General features: G+C 36.2%; 1 pseudogene; it reads right to left on the bottom strand.

The window, feature by feature from the left end:
- Positions 1-269: 269 nt before the first annotated feature.
- The window catches only part of LOC131808396 (hsc70-interacting protein-like), a 79,836-nt pseudogene continuing 55,857 nt past the window's right edge, over positions 270-24,248 (bottom strand).

Genomic DNA, 24,248 nt, shown 5'->3' on the forward strand with positions numbered 1-24,248 from the left:
ATGTTTTTGGCTCTAAAATGAGTTTCTTTTGGACAGCATATTGAAAGTTTTTTTTTTTTTTAAAGATTTTATTTATTTATTTGACAGACAGATCACAAGTAGGCAGAGAGGCAGGCAGAGAGAGAGGAGGATGCAGGCTCCCTGCTGAGCAGAGAGCCTGATGTGGGGCTTGATCCCAGAACCCTGAGATCATGACCTGAGTCTTAACCCACTGAGCCACCCAGGCGCCCCGAAAGTTTTTTTTTTTTTTTTTTTTTTTTTTTAAGAAAAATGTAGGGACTAACACACCCTTTTAATGTTTTTAAATATTTTTAAGGTTTAAAAAGTGTTTAAAGTTTGTAGTTCCTAGTAGGAAAACATTATTTGAATGAATATCCTAATGGCAAACCATTATAGAATGTTTCAGTTGCATGGGGAACAGAAGGGTAGGGATTTTCTTCACAGCACCCCAGCTTTCTTCATGAGAAGGTCAGAGGTACACTGGTTTGTATTATTGTGACATCCATTACATGATTGAAGTTGCTTTTCCTTCAGCTAGGACTTTATTTGTCAGAAGGGCATTATGCTTGACCTCCAAATTTGGCTGACAATTTACTGATGAGATGCATAACCTTTGGGTTGCTCTGATATTTTGACATATTCGTTGGGTTCTGGGCCACCATAACTTCTGGATCCTGCATGGCTGCAAGAACTTCTGGATCACTAAGAATTTCATTGAGTCCAGGCATTCCTGCCATTCCAGGTACACTCCCACCCCCGCCATTCCAGGCATTCCTCTGGGAAAATAACCAGGCATTCCCCCAGGAAAGCCACCTGGGAAAGAACCATACTGAGCTCCTGATTGTTGTCTGGGTTCTTCCTCCCTCTGGGCTCTCTCATGTTCTTCCCAAGCTTTCTTAACCCTTTCTATTCTTTCTTTGATCTCTTGCTCTTCACGTTTTCACTCATACCTTCTCCAATGTTGAGTAATTCTCTGGGCCCTCGGTTGAACTTCTTTCAGCATTGCACTAACATCTTCATCATAATCCAGATTATAAGCAAGGGCAAGATCATGTGCTGCTTCTTCCCAATGGCCCAGAAGTCTATGTGCTTTCCCACACCACTTATAAGGCTGAGCTGAATCAGGATTTCTTTCAATAGCTCTGTCACAGTCTCGAATGGCAGCATTTGGCTTCTGTAATTTGATGAAGACACTGGCTCTCTTGTCATACAGAATGACCAAGTGAGGATGTAGTTTGAGGGCATCTGTGAACAAGTCAACGGCTTTCTGTAGTTCACCATCATTTAGGGCAGCAATGGCAGCCACTCTTTTATCATTTGCCTGATTCCTCATTTCCTTGGTTAACTCTACATTTTCATCTCCCATTTCTTGAGAGGCATCAGTATTTGGTTCAATCACACCTTCATTGTCAATTTCTAGATCACTTTCCTCACTTAATGGTTCATCTGTCTTTATGTTTTCCTTTGCCTTCTTACTATCTGGTTTTTCTTCCATGATAGTCTTCTGATTTAGTTTTATGAGTGGCAGGTGGTATTTTACCCCCAATGCTCTCCACCCACTCCCACAGGAAATGCATTTCCTCGGTGTGCAGAATGCTCAGATCCTGCTTACACATTTTCACAAAGGCCCGAAGCTCGTTCACTTTGAGGGGTCCTTGGTCCAGAGGCAGTGGCAGGCAGCAGGTGCAGCTGAGGTTGAGACACAATTCCGGGCACAGCTATTAGCTCAGCGTCTGGTTTTTTGTTTTTGTTTGTTTGGTTTTTTTTTTAATCCATTCTGACACCCCGTGTCTTTAGATTGGGACATTTAGCCCATTTACAATCAGGGTAACTATTGACAGATATGAATTTAGTGCCATTGTATTGCCTGTAAGTTGACTGTTACTGTATAATGTCTCTGTTCCTTTCTGGTCTACTACTTTTAGGCTCTCTCTTTGCTTAGAGGACCCCTTTCAATATTTACTTAGGGATGGTTTGTGTTTACAAATTCTTTTGTTTTTTGTTTGTCCTGGAAGCTCTTTATCTCTCCTTCTATTTTCAGTGATAGCCTAGCTGGATATAGTATTCTTTTTTTAAGATTTTATTTATTTATTTGACACACAGAGAACACAAGTAGGCAGAGAGGCAGGCAGAGAGAGAGAGAGAGAGAGAGTGAGAGAGAGAGAGAGAAGCAGGCCCCCTACTGAGCAGAGAACCCAATGTGGAGCTCAATCCCAGGACCCTGAGATCATGACCAGAGCTGAAGGAGGAGGCTTTAACCCACTGAGCCACCCAGGTGCCCCTGGATATAGTATTCTTGATTTCATGTTTTTCTCATTTAGTGCTCTGAATATATCATGCCAGTTCTTTCTGGCCTGCCAGGTGTCTGTGGATAAGTCTGCTACCAATCTAATATTTTTATCATTGTATGTTACAGACTTCTTGTCCTGGGCTGCTTTCAGGATTTTCTCTTTGTCACTAAGACTTGTAAGTTTTACAATTAGATGATGGGGTGTGGACCTATTTTTATTGATTTTGAGGGGGGCTCTCTGTGCCTCCTGGATTTTGATGCTTGTTCCCTTTGCCATATTGGGGAAATTCTCTACAATAATTTGCTCCAATATTCCGTCTGCCCCCCTCTCTCTTACTTCTTCTTCTGGAATCCCAATTATTCTAATATTTCGTCTTATGGTATCACTTATCTCTTGAATTCTTTTCTCATAATCCAGTAGTTGTCTCTCTTTTACTCAACTTCTTTATTCTCTATCATTTGTTCTTCTATATCACTAATACTCTCTTCTGCCTCATTTATCCTAGCAGTAAGGGCCTCCATTCTTGATTGCACCTCATTAATACCATTTTTTTTATCTCAACTTGGTTAGATTTTAGTTCTTTTATTTCTCTAGAAAGGGCTTTTACTTCTCCAGACAGGTTTCTCTAATATCTTCTATGCCTCTTTTGAGCCCAGCTAGCCCCTTGAGAATCATCATTCTGAACTCTAGATCTGACATATTACCAATGTCCGTATTGATTAGGTCCCTAGCCTTTGGTACTGCCTCTTGTTCTTTTTTTTGTGGTGAGTTTTCCACCTTGTCATTTTATCCAGATAAGAATATATGAATGAGAGAACCAAATACTAAAAGGGTGACAAAGACCCCAGAAAAATTTACGCTAACCAAATCAGAAGACTCCACACTGGGGGGGTGAGAAGAAGGAGTGTAAAAATAAATAAATAAATTTATATATATTTATATTAGACTGGTGAATAGAACAGAGCCACCCACTTGATTTTGGGTGTATTTTGGTCTCTTAGAAGAAACTACCTCTCAATATTTTAAAGAAAGAAAAATATATATATTAATAAATAAGGGTAAACATGATAAAGTGATGGAATATGACTGTAAAGATGAAAATTTAAAAAAAATTCTAAAAAAGGATTTGATAAGTTGGTTGGAAAAAGAAAGAAAAGAAAACAAAAAAAAGAGGAGAGAATGTGCTCAGGCTGGAGACTAGAACAAATCCCTGTGCTAGACTTAGGGTATATTTTGTTCTATTAGAAGAAATTATATCCCAAAATTTTTAGAAAAAAAAAATCCTATGTGTATACAAAAAATAAGGCTAAATACAATGAAGGATAAAATATGACTATAATAATGAAGGTTTAAAAAGATTTTTTAAAAGAAAGTATTGTTAAGATAAAGTAGTTTAAAAACGTTAAAAGAGGAAAACTTTAAAAATTTGATAAGAAAAAATATTTTAAAAATTTCATTAAACTTTGCAAGACTAGAGGATCATGGGGGGAAAAGCCAGAAATTCCAAGCATTGCTTTCCCCTAGCTCTGGAGTTCCACTTTTTCCTTGATCCAGGAGCTTGGTCTTGGCTGGATGTTCTTGCAGCTGTTCTGGGGGAGGGGCCTGTTGCCTGTGTTTCTCAAATGTCTTTGCCCAAGGTGGAATTGTACCGCCCTTGCCAGGGGCCATGCTAAGTAATCGCTCATGTTTGCTCTTCGAGCTTTTGTTCCCTGTATGCTTTCCGTAGAGCTTTGGAGGATGGGAATGAAAATGGCGGCCTCCCAATCTCTGGTCTAGAGCTTGTGGCCCCACTCCTCAGTGAGCCCTTGGAGAAAAGCACTCAATCACTCCCGTCTCCCTGGCCTTTGGCTGCATGCCAAGCTCCCCCGGCCTGTGACCCAGTGTCTCTGTCTCTGGCACCCAGCCCCGCCTGGAGTTTACAAACCCAGCAGATCACTGCCTTTCTTCCAGGGAGGCCTCCCCAGATCTGCCACTTGTGGGGTCCCTGCTCAAAGAGCAGTTGCCCAGCTGTGCTGAAGATCACAGTTTAAGGTAACCCTGAGCTGAGAGATCACTCCTTGTCTCTGTCTCTGTAGCTGGCTTCCCCATTCTATTACCTGTGAGCTCTGCTACACTCAGACACCCCCGATCCTTCTTTACCCTGAGGGACCTGAGACCATGCTGTCCCTACGAGACTTTACCCCCTGCTTAGCCTCGGAGCAATGTCCCTCAGTGGAGCAGACTTCTAAAAGTTCTGACTTTATGTTCCACTGCTCCACTGCTTGCCAGGAGCTGGTCCTTCCCCCTGTGGCCTATCTTCCTGTTACTCTGGATTCACTTCTCTGCATGTCCTACCTTGCAAAAATGGTCAATTTTCTGTTCCTAGAATTGCTGCTCTTCTTCTCTTTGATCTCCTGTTGAGTTTGTAGGTGTTCAGAATGGTTTGATAACTATCTAGCTGAACTCCTGTGACCTGATGTCATTTCAGTCTGCTACTCCTCTGCCATCTTGCCTCCAATCCCCAAATTAGTAATTTTAAAAAGAATTTTTGAGGAAGAAAAATACAGCTTTTACAAATCTATCCACCTTCTCTCTCTGTTTGTGCTAATATGCAAATATTTTGTCAACATTTAACTACTCTTAGTCCCACTTGGGTGAAAATGACATTTTCAATAATTCAGAATAATTAAGAGAGAGGGCATTTTAAGCAAATTTAGTGACATTCTTTATATACATTTGTAAAGTATGATAATTTTTAAATACATTATTTATGAGAGGACAAAAACTTGAATCAAGGAAAAAGTGTAAAACAATGAGACAATGTTTTAAAAAATTGATATCACTGAGAATTATGAAAGAATCTGAAATACTACACAAGGAATTTGACAACGAAGAAGATAATGGCAACTTAAAAAGATATTACATACACTTATATGATTCTTTAAAATAATGATGGATTTATTATTGTGAAGATAAAAATTTGCATAAATCAACATCCTTCAGGATAGAAAAGTATCAATTACAATATCAGGACAAAATAGCTCTTATGAAAATCTCCAAAAAAGGAAATACTATATACTGATAAATAAGCAATAAATCAGGGAGATATATCAACAATGAGTGTATTTGTACATTGTAGCTAACAAATCAGTTTTGCATATATAAGTGACAAGAAGAAGAGCTATAGGTTTTCTGCGAACTGGCAGATGATTAATTTATTTCAAATTGAGTAAGTTAGAGGTAGCTATATAGTGCTTTTTATGCTATTTTAAATAAAGACTTTATTAAGACAATAAAAAATAAAAAAAATCACACACACTTCTCTCTCCACAGAAGAATCTGATCTATTTTTGTTTGTTTGTTTTGATTTTTTAAAAGATTTATTTGAGGGGCACCTAGGGCTCAAATGGATAAGTGTCTGCCTTCTGCTCAGGTCATGATCTTCAGGTCCTGGGACTGAGCACCATGTCATGCTCCCAGCTCAGGAGGGAGTCTTCTTCTCCCTCTCCCTCTGCCTCTCCCCTTGCTTAGTCTCTCTCTCAAAATGAATAAATAAAATCTTTTTTTTAATTTTAAAAATAAAAAATAAAGATTATTTGAGAGAGAGAACATAAGCAGGAGGGGGGCCAGAGGGAGAGGGAAAAGGAGAGAGAGTCTCAAGCAGATTCTGTGTGAGCTTTGAGTCCAATGTGGGGCTTGAGTTCATGACCTTGAGATCATAACCTGAGCTGAAACCAAGAGTTGGACACTTAACCAGCTGGGCTACCCAGGTACCCCGATCCATTTTTGACACAGAATTATTAAACTATACTTGGAAATTTCTTTACTTGAAAGGGAAATTTTATGTGTGTGTGTGTGTTTTATTTTTTTCATGGTTTGTATTGTTGAGGTATTTGCTTTTGTTTTGGACATTTGTTTTCTTTTATCAAAACTTAATTTTTTTCAAGAAATTTAAGATTGAAAGCAAAATTGAGAAGAAGATGCAGAGATTTCTCATGCTCCCTGGTCCCACATATGCATAGCTTCTCCTATTATCAATGTCTCTCTTTCTTGTGGCACATTTGTTAGAACTGATGAACCAACATGATACATGATTATCATTCAAGGTTCATAGTTTATATTAGGGTATACCCTTAGTATTGTCTATTCTATGGATTTAGAAAAATGTATAATAATTTGTATTGATCATTATGGTATAATAGAATATTTTCACTGTTCTAAAAATACTCTGTGTTCTACCTGTTCATCTCTCCCCCCCCCCCAACCCCCAAGAACCACTGATCTTTTTACTTTCTCCATGTTTTGCCTTTTACCAATTTTTGTATAGCTGGAATCATATAGTATGTAGCCGTTTCATTTTTTTTTTCATCTAATAATATGCATTTAAATTTCCTCCATGTCCTTTCATGGTTTAATAGTTCATATCTTTTTAGTGCTGTATAATACTCAATTTTCCAGATGTATCACAGTTTATCCATTCACCCACTGCAGGACATTTTGGTGGCTTCAGAGTTTGGCAGTTATGAATAAAGCCATTATAAGCATCTGTGAGCAGGTCTTTGACTGAATTTTCAGCTCCTTTGGGTAAATACCAAGGAATGCAACTGCTTGATTGTATGGTATAAGTATATTCAGTTTTATAAGAAATTGCCAAATTATCTTCCAAAGTGACTGTACCACTTTGCAATGAATGAGTTTCTGTGTTCCATATCCTCTCCTGGATATAGTGTTGTCAGTGTTTCAGGATTTTGGTCATTCTAGCAGTGGTGTACTAGTATCTTGTTGTTTTAATTTGCATTTCCCTGAGGACATATGGTGTAGAGCATCTTTTGATACGCTTATTTGCCATTTGTATATCTTCTTTGATGAGGGTTCTATTAAGATCTTTGGCCCAATTCTAATCAGATTGTTTGTTTTTTTATTGTTGAGTTTTAAGAGTTCTTTATATATTTTGGATAACAGTCCTTTATCAGATGTGTCTTTTGTAAATATATTTTTCTAGTCTGTGGCTTATCTTCTCATTGCCTTGATATTGTTTTGTGAACCTAAATTTTTAATTTTAATGAGAGTCCAGCTTACCCATTATTTTTTTTGAATCATGACTTTGTTATTATATCTGAAAAGTCATTTTCATACCTGAAGTTATCTAGGTTTTCTCCTATGTTATCCTTGGGAGTTTTATAGTTTTGCATTTTATATTTAGAGTAGTGATGCATTTTGAATTAATTTGTGTGAAGGGTGTAAAGTCTGTTTCTCCTCCTCCTTCTCCTCATTTTCCTCTCTCCCACCTCCCCTCCTCCTCCTCCTTCTTCTTCTTCTTTGTCTTTTTACATGTGGATGTCCATTTGTTGAAAAGCACTGTTTGTTGAAAAGACTATCTTTGCTCCATTCTATTGCCTTTTCTCCTTTGTCAGTATTTATGTGAATCTCTTTTAGGGCTCTCTATTCTGCTCCATTGTTGTGATTTTTCTGTTCTTTCACCAAATACCTCAGTGTCTTTTTTTTTTTTTTTTTAAGATTTTATTTATTTGACAGACAGAGATTACAAGTAGGCAGACAGAGGAGGAAGCAGACTCCCTGCTGAGCAGAGAGCCTGATGCAGGGCCTGATCCCAGGACCCTGGGATCATGACTTGAGCTGAAAGCAGAGGCTTTAACCCACTGAGCCACCTGGGTGCCCCCTACAGTGTCTTGATTACTGTAGCTTTATAGTAGGTCTTGAAGTCAGGTAGTGTCCGTCCTCTAACTTCATTCTTCTTCAATATTGTGCTGTCTACTCTAGGTTTTTGCCTCTCCATGTGAACTTTAGAATCGGTTTGTCAATACCTTGAAAATAAGTTGTTGGGATTTTGATTAAGATTACATTTCATCTGGGGGTGCCTGGGTGGCTCAGTGGGGCAAGCCTCTGCTTTTGGCTCAGGTCATGATCCCAGGGTCCTGGGATCAAGCCCCACATCAGGCTCTCTGCTCAGTGGGGAGCCTTCTTTCCCCCCTCTCTTTGCCTGCCTCTCTGTCTACTTGTGATCTCTCTCTCTTTCTGTCAAATAAATAAATAAAATCTTTTTAAAAAAAGATTACATGTAATCTGTAGATCAAGTTGTGAAGAACTGCCATCCTGGAGTGTTGAGTCTTCCAATCTATAAACATGGACTATCTCTACTTTTTTTTTTTTTTTAAGTTCTTCTTTGATTTCTTTCATTAGAGTTTTGCAGTTTTTCTCCAATAGATCTTATACTTATTTTATTAGACTTATACCTAAATATTTAATCCTTGGGTTATGCTGATGTAATTGTTGTTGTGTTTTTAATTTCAAATTCTACTGGTTCATTGCTGGTAAAGTTAAATTTAATAGTTCTTAGAGTTTTAAATTTATCACTCTCAGAAGTATGCTAAGCATATAAAGAGAGGCAAAGTCATAGAAAATGTAAATAAAATTATTTAATAAGCTCAAATATATGAAGCAAGGATTTGACATTGAGAAATAGGCAACAAATGATTGTGATCTCTAAAGGAAGATAAACAAGCACAGCCTTCCACTGAGCCAGTTTCCGGGCTTTAGAACAGGAAAAGGAATTCAAACAGTAGTCTTGTTGAGTTGAAAAGATGGAGATCATATTTTGGGGAGGTCAAGGTGTGTAGAATTTGTAGGGCAGAGTACTGGAAAAGAGAAAATTACAGAGAGAGAAAGAGAGCTCTAGAGACCTGCAGAAGTTCCCCCTCAGTCTTTAGTTGGCTATTGATCTGTGCATGGATGAGAGGGAAAAGTGAGGCTAGGGAAAGAACCACTAGAAAAATGTAGGCAGCACATTCCCTAGAGCTCAGAGGGAGCTGGGAATACTTTGTGTATTAACCTGCAAGATGGCAAGACCTGGTATTACACAAGGCATCAGGTAGCATCCTCAATAAAGTATTGAGACCACACAATATTAAGATCAGAATATTATAAGCAAGAATAGTATGCCCATAAATTTGACATCTTAGGTGAAATGGGAAAAATGTTGAAAGATACCAAACTTCCAAAACTCACTCAAGGAAAAAGATAAATCCTAATAATCCTATATCTGTTAAGGGAATATAAGTTATAATTAAAACCTTTTTAAGAAAGAAACAGCCCAGATGGTTTCATAGGTGAATTCTACCAACATTTAAAGAAGAAATACCAGTTGTATACAAAATTTTCCAGAAACAGAAGTAAAAGGAAGACTTTCCTACTTGTTTTATGAGGCCATCATTACCCTGGTACTAAAACCAGACAAAGAAAAGAAATCTATAGACCTTATCATCATGGAGATGATATATCTTATCATTATGGAGAAAAAATTCTTTTTTTTTAAAGATTTTATTTATTTGGAGACAAAATTCTTATTAAAATTTTAGCAAATTGAATACAAGAATTTATAAAGGGAGATAACACATCATGACTATTTGGGGTTTATAATGGGAACATAAGAGTGGATCAACCTTTAAAAATCAAACAGTGTAATTTGTTATATCAACAGACTAAAGAATAAAAACCAGACAATCATCACAGTAGATTACAGGAAAACCATTTGACAAAATTCAGCATCCACTCATAATTAGATCTCTCAGAAAACTACAAACAGAAGTGAACTTTTCAGTCTGATAAAGAATATCTATCTTTTGGGACCGGGGAGGGAGACAAATCATAAGGGACTCTCAATCTCAGGAAACAAACTGAGGGTTGCTGGAGAGGAGGTGGGTGGGAGGGATGGAGTGGCAGGGTTATGGACATTGGGGAGGGTATGAGCTATAGTGAGTGCTGTGAATTGTGTTAAGACTGATGATTCACAGACCTGTACTCCTGAAGCAAGTAACACACTCTATGTTAATAAAAAAAGGAATATATTTTTAAAAAATCTATAGTTGGCATCATGCTTTATGGAAAAAGACTGAATGCTTTGCCCCTGAAATTAAGAACAAGGCACAAATTTACTTGTCACCACTTTATTCACCAGTATCCTGGAGATCCTAACTAGTGCAATAAGGAAAGAAAAACAAAAGGTACACAGATTGTAGAGGAAGAAGGAAATTATTTTTATTTGTAAATGATAATTAATGTAGAAAATCCTAAAGAATCTGCAAAAATGCTTCAGAACTAGTTAGTAAGTGTACAAAGGTCACTGGATACAAAATCAGTATTCAAAAAACTCCTTCTGTATTTATATATACTAACAATGAACAACCAGAAGTTGAAACTTAGAAATCAGAACTACTTAAAATAGCAGCAGAAGTATGAAACAAGAATACACTTAATAAAATATATGCAAAGTCTGTACACTGAAAACTATAAAGCATTACTGAGAATATTAAAGAACACTGAAATAAATGTAATGATACACCTTGCTCATGGATTAGGAAACTCAGTATCATAAAGATGTCAATTTGAATGGCTATAGATTCAGTATAATCCTGATCAAAATCATGGCAAACTTTTCTGGACAAATTAAAAAGTTTATTCTAAAATTATCAAATCAAAATGCAGGGAATCTAAAAGATCAAAAACAATTATGAAAAGTAAGAAAGATGGAATTCAAGACTCCATTGAGCATCAGTAAGCAGTGTGGAAATTGCATAAAGATAGACATACAAAACAATGAGCAGAATAGAGATATCAGAAATGGATGTATATATAAATTATCATTATTTTTTAACAAAAACACTAAGGTAATTTAATGGAAAAGCGATAATCTTTTCAACAAGTTATGTTGGAACAATTGAATATCCATGTTCAAAAAAATGTGTCTAACTCTTACTTATTATTGCACATTAAAGTTAAGTCAAAATGGATTATATACCTAGATGTAATATCTGAAAGTGTAAAACTTATAGAAGGAAATATAAGAGAATTTTTCCTATAACCTTGGGAGAGGTAGACTTACATAAGACATTAAAACCATGCACCATAAAAAACAAAAATGATCAGTGAACTTCATAAAAAATTAAAGTTTTGCTATTCTAAAAAAATTTTAGGAAAATGAAAAGGCAAGACACATAGTGAAAGAAACTATTTAACAAAATATTACCACATGTCTCACAAAGAACCTTATCCAGAATATATGAAGAGCTCTTACAACTCAATAATAAGACAAACAAATGTGTGTTTGAAAATGTGTGAAAGATTTGAATATGTTTCACCAAATAAAGAGTGGCTGAATAAACACATTAAAATGTTTGATATTTTATGAAAATAAATGTGTGAAAAAACATGTGAAGGATTTGAATATGTTTCACCAAGTAGATAAGTGAGTGACTGACAAACACATTAAAATGTTTGATATTATCAGTGTCTTTAGGGAAATATGAATTGAAACCACAATATGATACCAGTGCATACTTACTAGAAGGGCTGAAATTAAAAATATACTCAACAACAACAACAACAAAGTACACTCAACACCAAAGTTGGCAAGGGTATCGGGATGACTTGTATCTGTTGCTGCTCAGAATGCAAGGTGTGTTAAGGCCCTTTAGACAATGCTTTATATACTTATAAAGTATACTTATTTTATGAGTAGTACACTTATACAGTATACTACTGTATGATCAATATAATCTGTCTCTCAGGGTTTTAAACAAGAGAAATGAAAACATGTTTACACAAACACTTATATCTGAATTTTCATATCAGCTTTACATAAAAGCCCCAAATTAACAACAAGCCAAATATCTATCAACTGGTGAATGGATAAACAAATGTGGTATAACCATACAATGGAATATTAATAAGCAATAAAAAGGAACACATTACTGTTAAGTGAAACAACATATAAATCTCAGAAGTCAGATACAAAAGACTATATACTGTGAGTCCATTTATGTGAAATTCTGTACAAAGAAAAAAATATAGTGACTAGAAACAATTCAGTGATTTCCAGGAACCAAAGTTGGAGGAAGTGATTGCATAAAAAAGCATAGAAATAAGAGAGAATAGAAACTGTATCAAAATGAAAACTTTGTTCTTCAAAAGACATCAAGAGGTCACTTTGAAACTTTGTTCTTCAAAAGACATCAAGAGGGCACCTGGGTGGCTCAATTAGTTGATCCACTGCCTTCAGCTCAGCTCATGTTCCCGAATTCCCAGGATCGAGTCCTGCGTCAGGCTCCCAGCTCTGGGAAGTCTGCTTCTCACTCTGACCTTCTCCTCTCTCATGCTCTCTCTCACTCTCCCTCAAATAAATAAATAAAATCTTAAAAAAAAAAAAAAAAAAAAAGAAGACATCAAGAAAGTGAAAAGACGGTTTGCAAAATGGGGAAAAATACTTGTAAGTCATATATCTCATAAACTCTAGTATCAAAATTATCTTGAGAATTCATATAATTCAACAGTATTAACACAACTAGTATTATTTTTATAAGTAGAAATAATTTGAATAGGTATTTATCCAAGTAATATATACAGATGTTAATAAGCACATGAAAAGATGCTCAACATCATTAGTCATTAGTGAAATACAAATCAAAACCACAATGAGCTACTGCTTCACATACTCTAGGATAACTATAACCTAAAAGACAATGACAAATACTGTTATTTGAATAGAGAGGAATTGGAACCCTAATAGACTGCTGGTAAGAATGTAAAATGCTGCAGCCACTTTATTTTATTTTTTTTTAAAGATTTTATTTATTTATTTGACAGAGAGAGATCACAAGCAGGCAGAGAGACAGGCAGAGAGAGAGGAGGAAGCAGGCTCCCTGCTGAGCAGAGAGCCCGATGCGGGACTCGATCCCAGGACCCTGAGGTCATGACCTGAGCCAAAGGCAGCGGCTTAACCCACTGAGCCACCCAGGCACCCCAGCTGCAGCCACTTTAAAAAGCAATCTGAAGTTTCCTCAAAGGGTTAAAAGAGCTACTGTGACATAGGAGTTCTCTTTGGGTGAAATTGAAAGTATGCTGACACAAGAACTTGTACATAAATGTCTATAGTAGCATTATTCATAATACCTCAAAATGGGGAAAAAAAAGTCCATTAGTTGTAGTATATTCATATGACTGTATATTATGTAGCAATAAAAAGGAATAAAGTACAGATACATGCTGTAATATGAATAAAGTTTGAAAATATTAAAGAAACCAGACACAAAAGACCATGAGTTGTCTTTGATTGATTGATTGATTGATTGATTCCATTTATTCTAAGTGTCCAGAATAGGCACTGTGCTTGCCAGGGCTTGGAGGGTGTGGGGGGAAAATGGTAATATCTAAGAGTAACCACTGTTGGTTGTGGGTTTTACTGGGGAGAAGTGATGAAATCTAAATTTTTGTGATGTTTACACAATTTTGTGAATATACTTAAAAATATTAAGTTGTACTCTATCAATAGGTAAATTTTATTATATGTGAACTATATCTCAACAAAGCTATTATTTTAAGAAGTATACACATATATATATACAACAAAGGAAACTTTGTTGTATGTATGTAACCTAAATCAGAATATTTTTTTAAAAGAAGGAAAAATTAAAAAGGAAAATTCTTTAATTTGGTAAAAACTAAAAAAGCCCCTATTTATCCATGTCATATATTGGGAAATATTTTACACACATTCCCGTTAAGAATGAGATGAGAATACCTGCATCGTCATTACTTTTCATCATATTACTAGAGAATCAAAGATCTCAAGTAGGAGAAGAAGAAAATGAACAAGTGTGAGAAGGAAGAAATGAAACTTACTATATGTGGAGGATATAATTATCAAAATAGAAAGCTCAAAAGAAGAAACAAAATAGTGAAATCTGTAGGATGTTGATAGATATTGTTTCAACTTTTATAAAGATACCTATAGTATTAGTAATAATGAAATAGAAAACAAATACAATGCCATTTATAATAGCAACTAAAACTATAAGCAATCTTAAAAAAATATATATCTTTTTGGATGAATAATACTGTCTTCAACAAAATATTAGCAAACTACATTCAACAACACATTAAAAGAATCATTCACTACAATGAAGTGGGATTGATTTTGGAGATGCAAGATGGTTCAATGTTTGCAAATCAATGTGATATACCACATCAACAAAATGAAGGATAAAAATAGTATGATCATCTCAAAAGATGCAGTAAAATCATTTGACAAAATTCAACATCTATTCTTATTAAAAACACTTAACAAACTGGATTTGGAAGGATAATACCTAAACATAATAAAGGCCATATATAAAAACCCAAGTAACATCCTACTCACTGGTGAAAAACTGAGAGCTTTCCCAGTAAGATCAGGAACAAGACAAGGATGTCCACTCGCCATTTTTATTCAACATAGTAGAAGTTCGAGACAAGAAAAAGAAATTAGAGGCATCTGATTTGGAAAGAAGAAATAAAAACTCTTACTATTTGCAGGTAACATGATACTATACATAGAGAATCCTAAATATTCCACCCCAAAACTACTAGAAGTAGTAAGTGAACTAGTAAAATTGCAGGTTACAAAGTTAATGCCCAGAAATTGGTAGCATTTCTATATACTAATAACAAAGTAACAGAAAGAGAAATCAAGAAAGCAATTCTATTTATAATTGCACCAAAACAATAAAATATGTAAAAACAAACTCTGCATTCTGAAAACTATAAAAACCTGCATTCTGAAAACTATAAAAACTTGTTGAAAGAAATTGGAGATGATAAATAAATAGAAACAAACAAATAGAAAGATATTCCATGCTCATGAAGTGTTAAAATATCCATATTATCCCAAACAATCTATAGATTCCATGCAATCTATATCAACACTAACAACATTTTTCACAGAACTAGAACAAATAATACTAAAATTTTTATGAAACTACAGCTACTACTTGAAACTACTTGACCCCAAGTAGCCAAAGTAACCTTGAAAAAGAAAAATAAAACTGGAGGTATTACAATTCTAGATGTTAAGGTGTATTACAAAACTGTAGTCATCAAAACAGTATGATACTGGCATGAAAATTAACACATTGATCAATGGAACAGAATAGAAAGCCCAAAAATAAGCCTGTGATTAATGGTCAGTTAATCTATGACAAAGGCAAGAATAAACAGGGGAAAAAGACAGTATCTTCAACAAATGGTGCTAGAAAAATTAGACTACTTCTTAACACCATACACAAAAAATGAACTCAAAATGGATTAAAGACAAATGTGAGACCTGAAGCCGTAAGAATCTTAGAAGAGAACAAAGGCAATAATTTTTCTGACATCAGCTGTAGTAACATTTTTCTAAGTATGTCTCCTAAAACAAGGGAAACAAAAGCAAAAATGAACTGTTGGGACTACATCAAAATAAAAAGCTTTTGGACAGCAAAGGAAATCATCAAAACAAAAAGGCAACCCACTAAATGAGAGAAGATATTTACAAATAATATACCTAATAAGGGGTTAATATCCAAAGTATATAAGGAACTTGATTCAACTCCAAAAACATAAGCAGTTTGGTTAAAAAATGGGCAGAAGATCTGAATAAATATTTTCTCAAAGAAGAAATCCTGATGGTCAACAGGTACATGAAAAGATTCTTAATATCACTAGTCATCAGGGAATTGCAGGTCAAAACCACAGTGAGATATCACCTTGCACCTGGCAGAATGGCTAAAATAAAAAAGACAGAAAGTAACAAGTGTTGGCAGAGAAAAAGGAGTTCTTGTGCACTGTTGATAGGAATGTAAATTGGTATAGTTACTATGGAAAACAGTGTGGAGGTTCTTCAAAAAATTAAAAATAGAAATACCATATGATTCAATAATTCTTCTACTGGGTATTTACCCAAAAAATGAAAACACTATTTGAAAAGATATATGCACCCCTATGTTTATTGCAGCATTAGTTACAAGAGCCAAGATATGGAAGCAACCCAAGTGTATGTTGATAGAAGAATGGATAAAGAAGATGTGGGGTGTGTGTACACACACACACACACACACACACACACACACTGGAATATTATGTAGCTATATAATTATGAGATCTTTCCATTTCTGACATGGATGGACCTAGAGAGTATTATACTAAGTGAAACAAATCATATGGAGAAAGACAAATACCATATGATCTCATGTGTACATGGAATCTAAAGAAAAAATGCAAATGAAAAAAAACAAACACAAAACAGAATCAGACCTGTAAATTCAGAGAACAAACTGTGATGATTGCCAGGCAGAAGTAGTAGGGGAATAAGCAAGGTAATTGAAGGAACATAGGAAGTACAGGCTTCCAATTATGGAATGAGTAAGTCCTGAGAATAAAAGGCACAGCATAGAGAATATAGTAGATGATATTGTAATAGTGGTATATGAGGACAGATGGTAGCTACAATTGTGGTGAATCTAGCATAATGTAGAAACTTGTCAAATCATGTTTTACCCTAGAAACTAATGTAACATTGTGTGTCAAATATACTAAAAACAAAACAAAACAAAAACACCCAAAATAAAAATAATATCATAGTTTAAAAGAGAAAAATAAAAACATATATATATACACAAAAAGGCTAATATATCAAGTGTACTTTATCCTAGGACTTCAAGGTTATTTTAACACTCAAAAGTCAATCTGTATAACTAGTAATACTAGATAAGGGAAGAAAATAACATAATGAATGCAGGAAATTTTTTTGGACAAAATTTAACCATTCAAAATGAAAACGCTTACCAAACTAGAAAATAACTTACTAAAATGTGATTTCATTTAAATTATTAGTATTTATTACACATTTATTTGTAAGCTGAGGTTAGACATTCTTTTATATGTCCATTAGCTTTATAGATTTTCTTTCTAAGAGTTACCTATACAGGGTCTATTAGGAACTTAGTATTTATCTTACCAACTTACATGATCTAATATGCTATAAAGATTGCTAATGTTCACCAATATCTGCTTCTACTCTTTCCTGGGCACACAGCTAAGCTACATTTTCCAGCCCCCTCACTACCATCTTTGCACCTAGGTGAGATGATGTGCCTGAGTTCTGGTCAAAGGAAAATGAAGAAAACCGTATATGCCACTTGCAGGCCTATCCCATGCAGTATCCCATGGAGACTTTTTTTTTTTTTTAAGATTTATTTATTTATTTTTATTTTTTTTTTTTAAAGATTTTATTTGTTTATTTGACAGACAGAGATCACAAGTAGGCAGAGAGGCAGGCAGAGAGAGAGAGAGAGAGAGGAGGAAGCAGGCTCCCTGCTGAGCAGAGAGCCTGATGCGGGGCTCGATCCCAGGACTCTGGGATCATGACCTGAGCCGAAGGCAGAGGCTTTAACCCACTGAGCCACCCAGATGCCCTGATTTATTTATTCTTCATTTAGTGCAGGCATGAGTGTGAGAGAGCACATGAGTGGGGGAGGGGGAGGCAAAGAGAGAGAGAGAGAGAGAATCCTCAAGCAGACTTCCTGCTGATTGCAGAGCCTGACATGAGGCTTGATCCCAGGACCCTGAGATTGTGACCTGGGATGAAATCAAGAGCTTCCCAACTCACTGAACTAGCCAGGTACCCCCATGCAGACTTGGATGAAATAGCTGTCCACCTGCCTTATATTCTGTTTGCTGTGAATGACGACGGGTTTTGAGAATATAGACAATGGTGGATGGGAATAGCCAAGATCTTTGAGTTACTACTTGTAGGAGAGCCATTCAGGAGACCTACCCAACCAGCAGTACTCACAATGGACTTGGTACAAGTGAGAAATGAACTTTTATATCAGTCATTGAGATTTGGAGATATTTGTCACAGAAGTTAATATTACTTATAAACTGCCTTGCACAGCACTGATTTGTTGTGTCTTTCTATCACTAGTATCTAATCTTATGTGAATGAAATATGTGGGGTTTTCTCCTTCCCTTATTCATTCACTCACCAAAAACTTTTTTAGTGTTTCCTGTGTTCCAGGCACTGAGGTTACAGCAGTGGAAAATTGAGGCAAAAATCTTTAACTTCATTGTGCTCATACTTTAGTGCAGAGAAACTGACAATAAGTAATTAAGTAAAGTTATAATTTCACATTCAGTAAGTGCTATGGTCAAAATAAAGTAGTAAAATAAATACGGAATAGCAGGATGAGGGTTACAATTTTAGATAGTGTGGCATGTGAAGAGCTCACTGAGAAGGTATCATTCAGGCAAAAACTTAAGGAAGATGAGAGAGCCATGCAGGTGTCTGGAAGGAGAATGATACGGGCAAGAGAAAAAAAACAATTTTTCAAAGTCTCCAAGGCAGAAGTGTGTCTGGCATGTTCAATAAACACCTTCAAGGAAGCCAATGTAGCTTGAGCAGTGTGAGTAAGAGGTGATTACAAGATTGTGTGAAAAAGGTAAGGTCTGGGTGGCAGACCAATAAAGTCTTCTGGCCATTGTAAGGATGTGAGCATTTCCTCTGAGAGACCAGGGAACGCTTTGTTAAAGGTCTGACATGATAGACTCTGGAGGCTGTGATGACCATGGTCTGTAGATATCAAAGGCAAATTCAGGGAGGTTAGTTAGAGATCACTGCAGTCATTGAGGTGATTGATTATGAGGGCTTGGACCAGGGCAACTGCAGTGTAAGTGGTGAGAAGCAGTCAAATTGTGGATATATTTTGAAGATAACAGCTAGCAGGATTTCCTGCTCAATCAAAGGTGGGGTTAAGAAAAAGAGAAGAGGGAGCAACCGGAAGAATGGGATTGTCATTTTTTGAGATGGGAAAGGCATGCATATGTGAGAGGATCAGGGGTTTCATTTGGAATGTGCAAGTCTGTGATGTTTATTAGCCTTCCAAGTGGAGATGTCAGGTAGGCATTTGGATATATGCGTCCGAGTTCAGGGAGAAGACTAGGCTGGAGACATACATTTCCAAGCAGTCAGCACTTTCTGGTGTTTAGAGCTATAATTCAGGATGAGATCACCAAGTGAGCAGAGATAGGGAATAAAATGAAGGACTGAGCCTCTTGGGCTTTACAAAGCTCACAGCCTATGTGTTAATTCCCCCCATCCTGAGACCTATACTAAGCTTTTAGTCGATGGAAGCCTGTACGGTGCACTGTACCTGTATACTCTGGGGACCATATTGGAAACCCCTTCAGGAAACTCCTGCTCTAGAGTTCTCACTAAATCAAGACTATTTGCAAAGGTGTGGCTTTATCTGTTGTATTTCCTCTGCCGCTTACTGTATTCTTCAGACCCTTTGATTTATATTGACTAAAAGGATGCAAGCTTTGGCGCTGGGCCTGCAGCAAGGAAACAAAGGAAGGGTGTCATTCTGGGTGTTAAAGGCAATTTTGAGGTCATTACAAGTGTCTTCAGTGAAGTGACTGAGGAAATGAAGATAAAAGATAGCAGGCCAAAGTAGAAAACCTTTGGATACTATGAAATGTGCTATTGCAGACTGTGGGGATTGTCCAATAGCTGGAATCAACAGTGGCTCAAAGAAACTGTCACACATTGGTGACCTCCAGAGATTTTTAAAGAGAAAAGAACAGTGATAGCCAAGATCAAGTTTCCATTAGGATTATGTATAGCTGATTCAACTTGTGCTACCTAAAAGTCACAAAGTACCTCTTCTCCCACCCCAGACAGGGTGTTAAAACATGTGCCTGTTATACTGATGACAAATTACTTTACCAGTTTGCCTGCGATTTTGTTACATTTTCTAACATACAGATATTTTACTTCTATTAATCAGAGCCATAGATTTTTTTATTTTTTCATTGTTCTTATGCTTAAAAATATTTCTCAATCCCATTTATTTCTAGTTTTTAAAATAATCCATAAATATGTATTTGTTGTGAAAAATTCAAATCTATCAAAATATATGTAATAAAATGTTGTGATTTCTCCTCATATTACACTCCCAAAGGTTACCAGTGTTTGCATTTAATAATATATATCTTTTTGTGTTTTTTTTCTGTGCACTTACTTAAGTGTAAATATGTAAAGGATTTGTTTTATACATAAATGGAATTATATTAAAATGAGTAACACTTATTTTTAAGGATAGGTTGAATTTGTGAATGATTAGTTCAAGTATTGTTTAAGAAATAAGAAAAAATTGTTGAGACAACAAAAAGAATCATTATTTTTAGTGATTAATAGTCCAAATTCCATCAAATAGATGCACCAAGAAACAAAATGATGAGCTGCTATTATGTTGTTAGTTTTTGATGTTGACTTCCTCTTTGGAAAATGCTGTGAGTGGTTCTTGTGTAGGTAAGGAACTAGTTGGAGTCTCCATCCTGAACTCAGGCTCCTGTGTGCCGTGAACTGTCATACTCTCTGGCCAGACCTCTCTTTATCAACATCCTTCTAGAAATAGAATGACTGCTGATGTATTAGCACCATTCACATTCCCTGAAGCGACGGTGGCTTCAGTATACTGACTCACTTGCTTCTCAGCCAGTTTCCTGTTCTCTCCTAGGACACTCACAGTTCCACTGGGGACTTTCTGGCTGGCTAGTTATTCTCAGTGTTCTCAGTGTCTCTGAGTTTCAGGGTATTGAATGACCTACTTTTCTGAGGTGACCAACTCACACCTGTGAGTACACATCTGTGGCTAAGACTTGAATGGGGCCTGCCCTCTCTGCCCTTGAATGGCCCTGGGTAAGAGTGGTGTTCTAGTCCCCTAGTTGAATGGCCCTGGGTAAGAGTGGTGTTCTTGTCCCCCTAGCATAGGGAAATGGCAGAAAAAACTCCAGTCATAAATCCAAAGTCCTGAACTACAATCCTTTTCTGCCCTGATTCACTGCGTCACCACGGCAACTTGGGCCATCCATCTGGGTCTTACTGTCCTAACCTATAAAACAGGGACAAGGAACTGCACTCTCTCTAAGATCCCTCCCAGATTAAAAGGTCCATCATTCTTTGATTTAATATTATATGACACTTTACATTCTTTTTCAGAGAAGGTGAAGTAAGAAAAGGTGTTGCTAGAAAAAAAAAAAAGGATTATCCTAAAAATATTACTAGGGTGTCACTATGCTCTGGTTTCAGGAGAAATTATGCCCTAATGCTTTAAGGTATTCATTGTATGTAACAAATTAACTTCTCTCCTACGCATCTAGAATGATACTGATTAAGTACAAGCCTTGAAAGAATGGGAAAATGGTCACTCAAAATATTTTCTGTTCAGTGGATCACATAAGGAACCTTAGTTGCAAAATTGTTAGACTTTGAGGCATCTGGTATGTCCAGGGCTGTGTGTGTCTGTTTCTGTGTACATGCTTGTGTATGTATGCCTATGCATGTAAGTCTTGAGATGGGAGGAAATTGCCTTTAAAATAAGCCAAAGGAGCATAGCGGGAAGAGATGGGAAAAATGAAGCAAGATGAAACCAGAGAGAGAGACAAACCACAAAACTCTTAATCATAGGAAGCAAACTAAGGTTTGCTTGAGGGGAGAGTAGGTGGGGGGTGGAGTAACTGCATGATCGACATTGGGGAGGGTATGTATTGTAATGAGCACTGGGTGTTATATAAGACTGATGAATCACAGACTTGTACCCCTGAAACCAATAATACATTATGTGTTAATTGAATTTAAGTACAAATAAATAAATAAACAAATAGCCAAAGAATTTAGAAAATCCATCCAGACAGTGAAATCAGCTTATGCTCTCCAGCGTCATAAATTGTGGTCCTAACTTCTTTGTGACCTATACATAGGCAAAGCCTGCTCTGACAATTCATTCTTCCATTTCAGGAATATGATCCAAAGTTATTTTCTCAGATACTGGGTATGAATGAATGTTCCATTACAAAAAGGATGGGGAAAAGTATTTTATTTCATTTATTTCAGATAAATCTGGAAAATGTTGAGTTCAGTAAGTTTCTTTACTGTAGGACATCTGAAGGCTTTTTAGCAAACTATATTCATTTTGTTATTCAGTAAGAGGTTATAGCAACATTTGCTAAATTTATGTCTTTGGAAGTCCTTTGTGGAGGGAATCTTCAGTGTTTCTGGAGCAAAAAGTTAAAACCAGTGTACTGAAGTTTTATGTGAAATGTCCCTGGAAGCTCTGTATTTTTATTCAGGATTAGAATCTTGAACTCAATCTTGAGAGCAAGTTTGGAAAATTCTCTTGGGCAGTAGAGGTTATCCTGGCTAAATCTCACTATATTAGGAGATTGCCTTTTCTTCTGTAAAACTGACCCTGCTTTTGTCACTGAAGATGCACATTGTTTGCCTTTTAAGGCATGGTCCATGCCTATTCTCATCTCCCAACCAGAAGCCATTTTTTTATGTTTGCTTTGGGAGCAAACTCACTAGACAGTGCTAAGTGTTTACCTATTATTTTCCAAGAGTTTTCCTCTCTTCTTTAAAAGTGCTTGTGGAAGACAAATATCTTATCAGTATCCCAAGACCTTATCCCTACTCATGGTCCCAAACTCTCTCTTAAGGATGCCTCCATTAACCCCACTTTATTGCATTACATCCAAATCCAATAAAACAATTACAAAATCAAAAATAATAATGACCAAATAAACTAGTTGTGAATACACATTTCTATAAGAAAATCAAAGCAAAACCTTTAAATGATCCCTTATAAATGCAAAAGCTGTATTTTTATGAATATTATTTCTCTACATACTTCTGTGTATTTAAAGAAGTTTTAAATATACTTCAAGGCCAAAAAATGTAGGAAGATTTTATCCCATATCCTGAGTAAGAATCTAAAACCTTAATAGTCTTAACATTTTTATTTATAAGGATTTTTTCATAGTTCCTTGGTTTGTTGTCCCAAGATTCATATCTGAAATTATTTTATAATCATCAGGTTTACTATGAGCTATTAGAGCTAAAGTTCAAGAAATAGAGGGTACCAGTAAACAGAAACATTAAAAAAAAAAAAAAACCCTATACCCTCCAGCTCTGAAGTAGACATTAGAGGGGCCTTTGATGAACAATTGGGGACCCAACCAATAGGCCCAATTTCAGTTTCAACAAGTCATCCAATATTATATGAGTCAATTACATAAACATTGGAATTTCCCAACATCTGATTCCAATAGCAGGAGAGCAGCCCAGGTTCACAATGGAGATTGCTCAATAGGCAATGCCGTTTTCCAGGTAATTAAAACTGTTTGTATAGGAGAGTAGATTTATCTTCTGAAACCATTTTAGCACTAGTGCTCTCCTGAGTGGTATCAGTTGACACACTGCATAATCTAGAACAGACTAATTGACGCATGATTTCTAATTTTTCTGCAGCCATGTAAATGAGCTGAAGTCTGCACAGGTGGAGCCCATTAGAGTGAATGATTTTCCTCTCATGTTGTTATCTTCATTTGCCGTTGTCTTATCAACTCCAAGTAGGAAATCCGCTGTCAGGAAAAGCAGGCGAGGGAACAATGTCTGGCTGAAAAGTCTTGTTTCATTATTTTTTAATTCATATAGTCCTACCTGCTTAATGCAGTTTTCTGATTAGCATGCTAGGCAGCCAGTAATGCAGTTTTATTTAAATAAGGAGGCAGGGCTTTAATTTAAACTAAGAAATCATCTCCATTTCTTATCAGGGAACAAGGATTCGTGATTCAATAATACATGAATTTAATAATGCATAATGATAGACTTCACAGGTACTAAATAGCAATACCAGAGTGGGTTAGTATGCTCTCTGGGTCGTCCTTTCCAAGTCCTGATCTGGTTTATACACACCCCCCTCCCTTCATCTCTTCCATTATTTCCTTTCAGGAAAAGACTCGTCCCATTTGCCATATTCCTCTGATGCTGCCAAGAGCCCAACTCACAGGCTGCATCTTCATTTTACGACCGTGTTTAATAGCTGTTAAACTGCTGGACTTTAGCCTTTGCAAGAATTCCCAAATTGGACTCAAGGGAGACTTGAAAGGATTAGAAGGGAGAGAGTGGGGAAAGAAAAGTAAAGAACTTCATTTCCTACCACTAATTGCTTTTTCCACTGAGGTATCTCTTCATTACCTCGCTTTAGTGAGGGGAAAGAGTCTATAGTGCATTCACAATATCCAGGACCACATAATCTCATTATTACTCTA

This window comes from Mustela lutreola, chromosome 9, assembly GCF_030435805.1.
Source record: "Mustela lutreola isolate mMusLut2 chromosome 9, mMusLut2.pri, whole genome shotgun sequence".
NCBI classification, from domain to species: Eukaryota; Metazoa; Chordata; class Mammalia; order Carnivora; family Mustelidae; genus Mustela; species Mustela lutreola.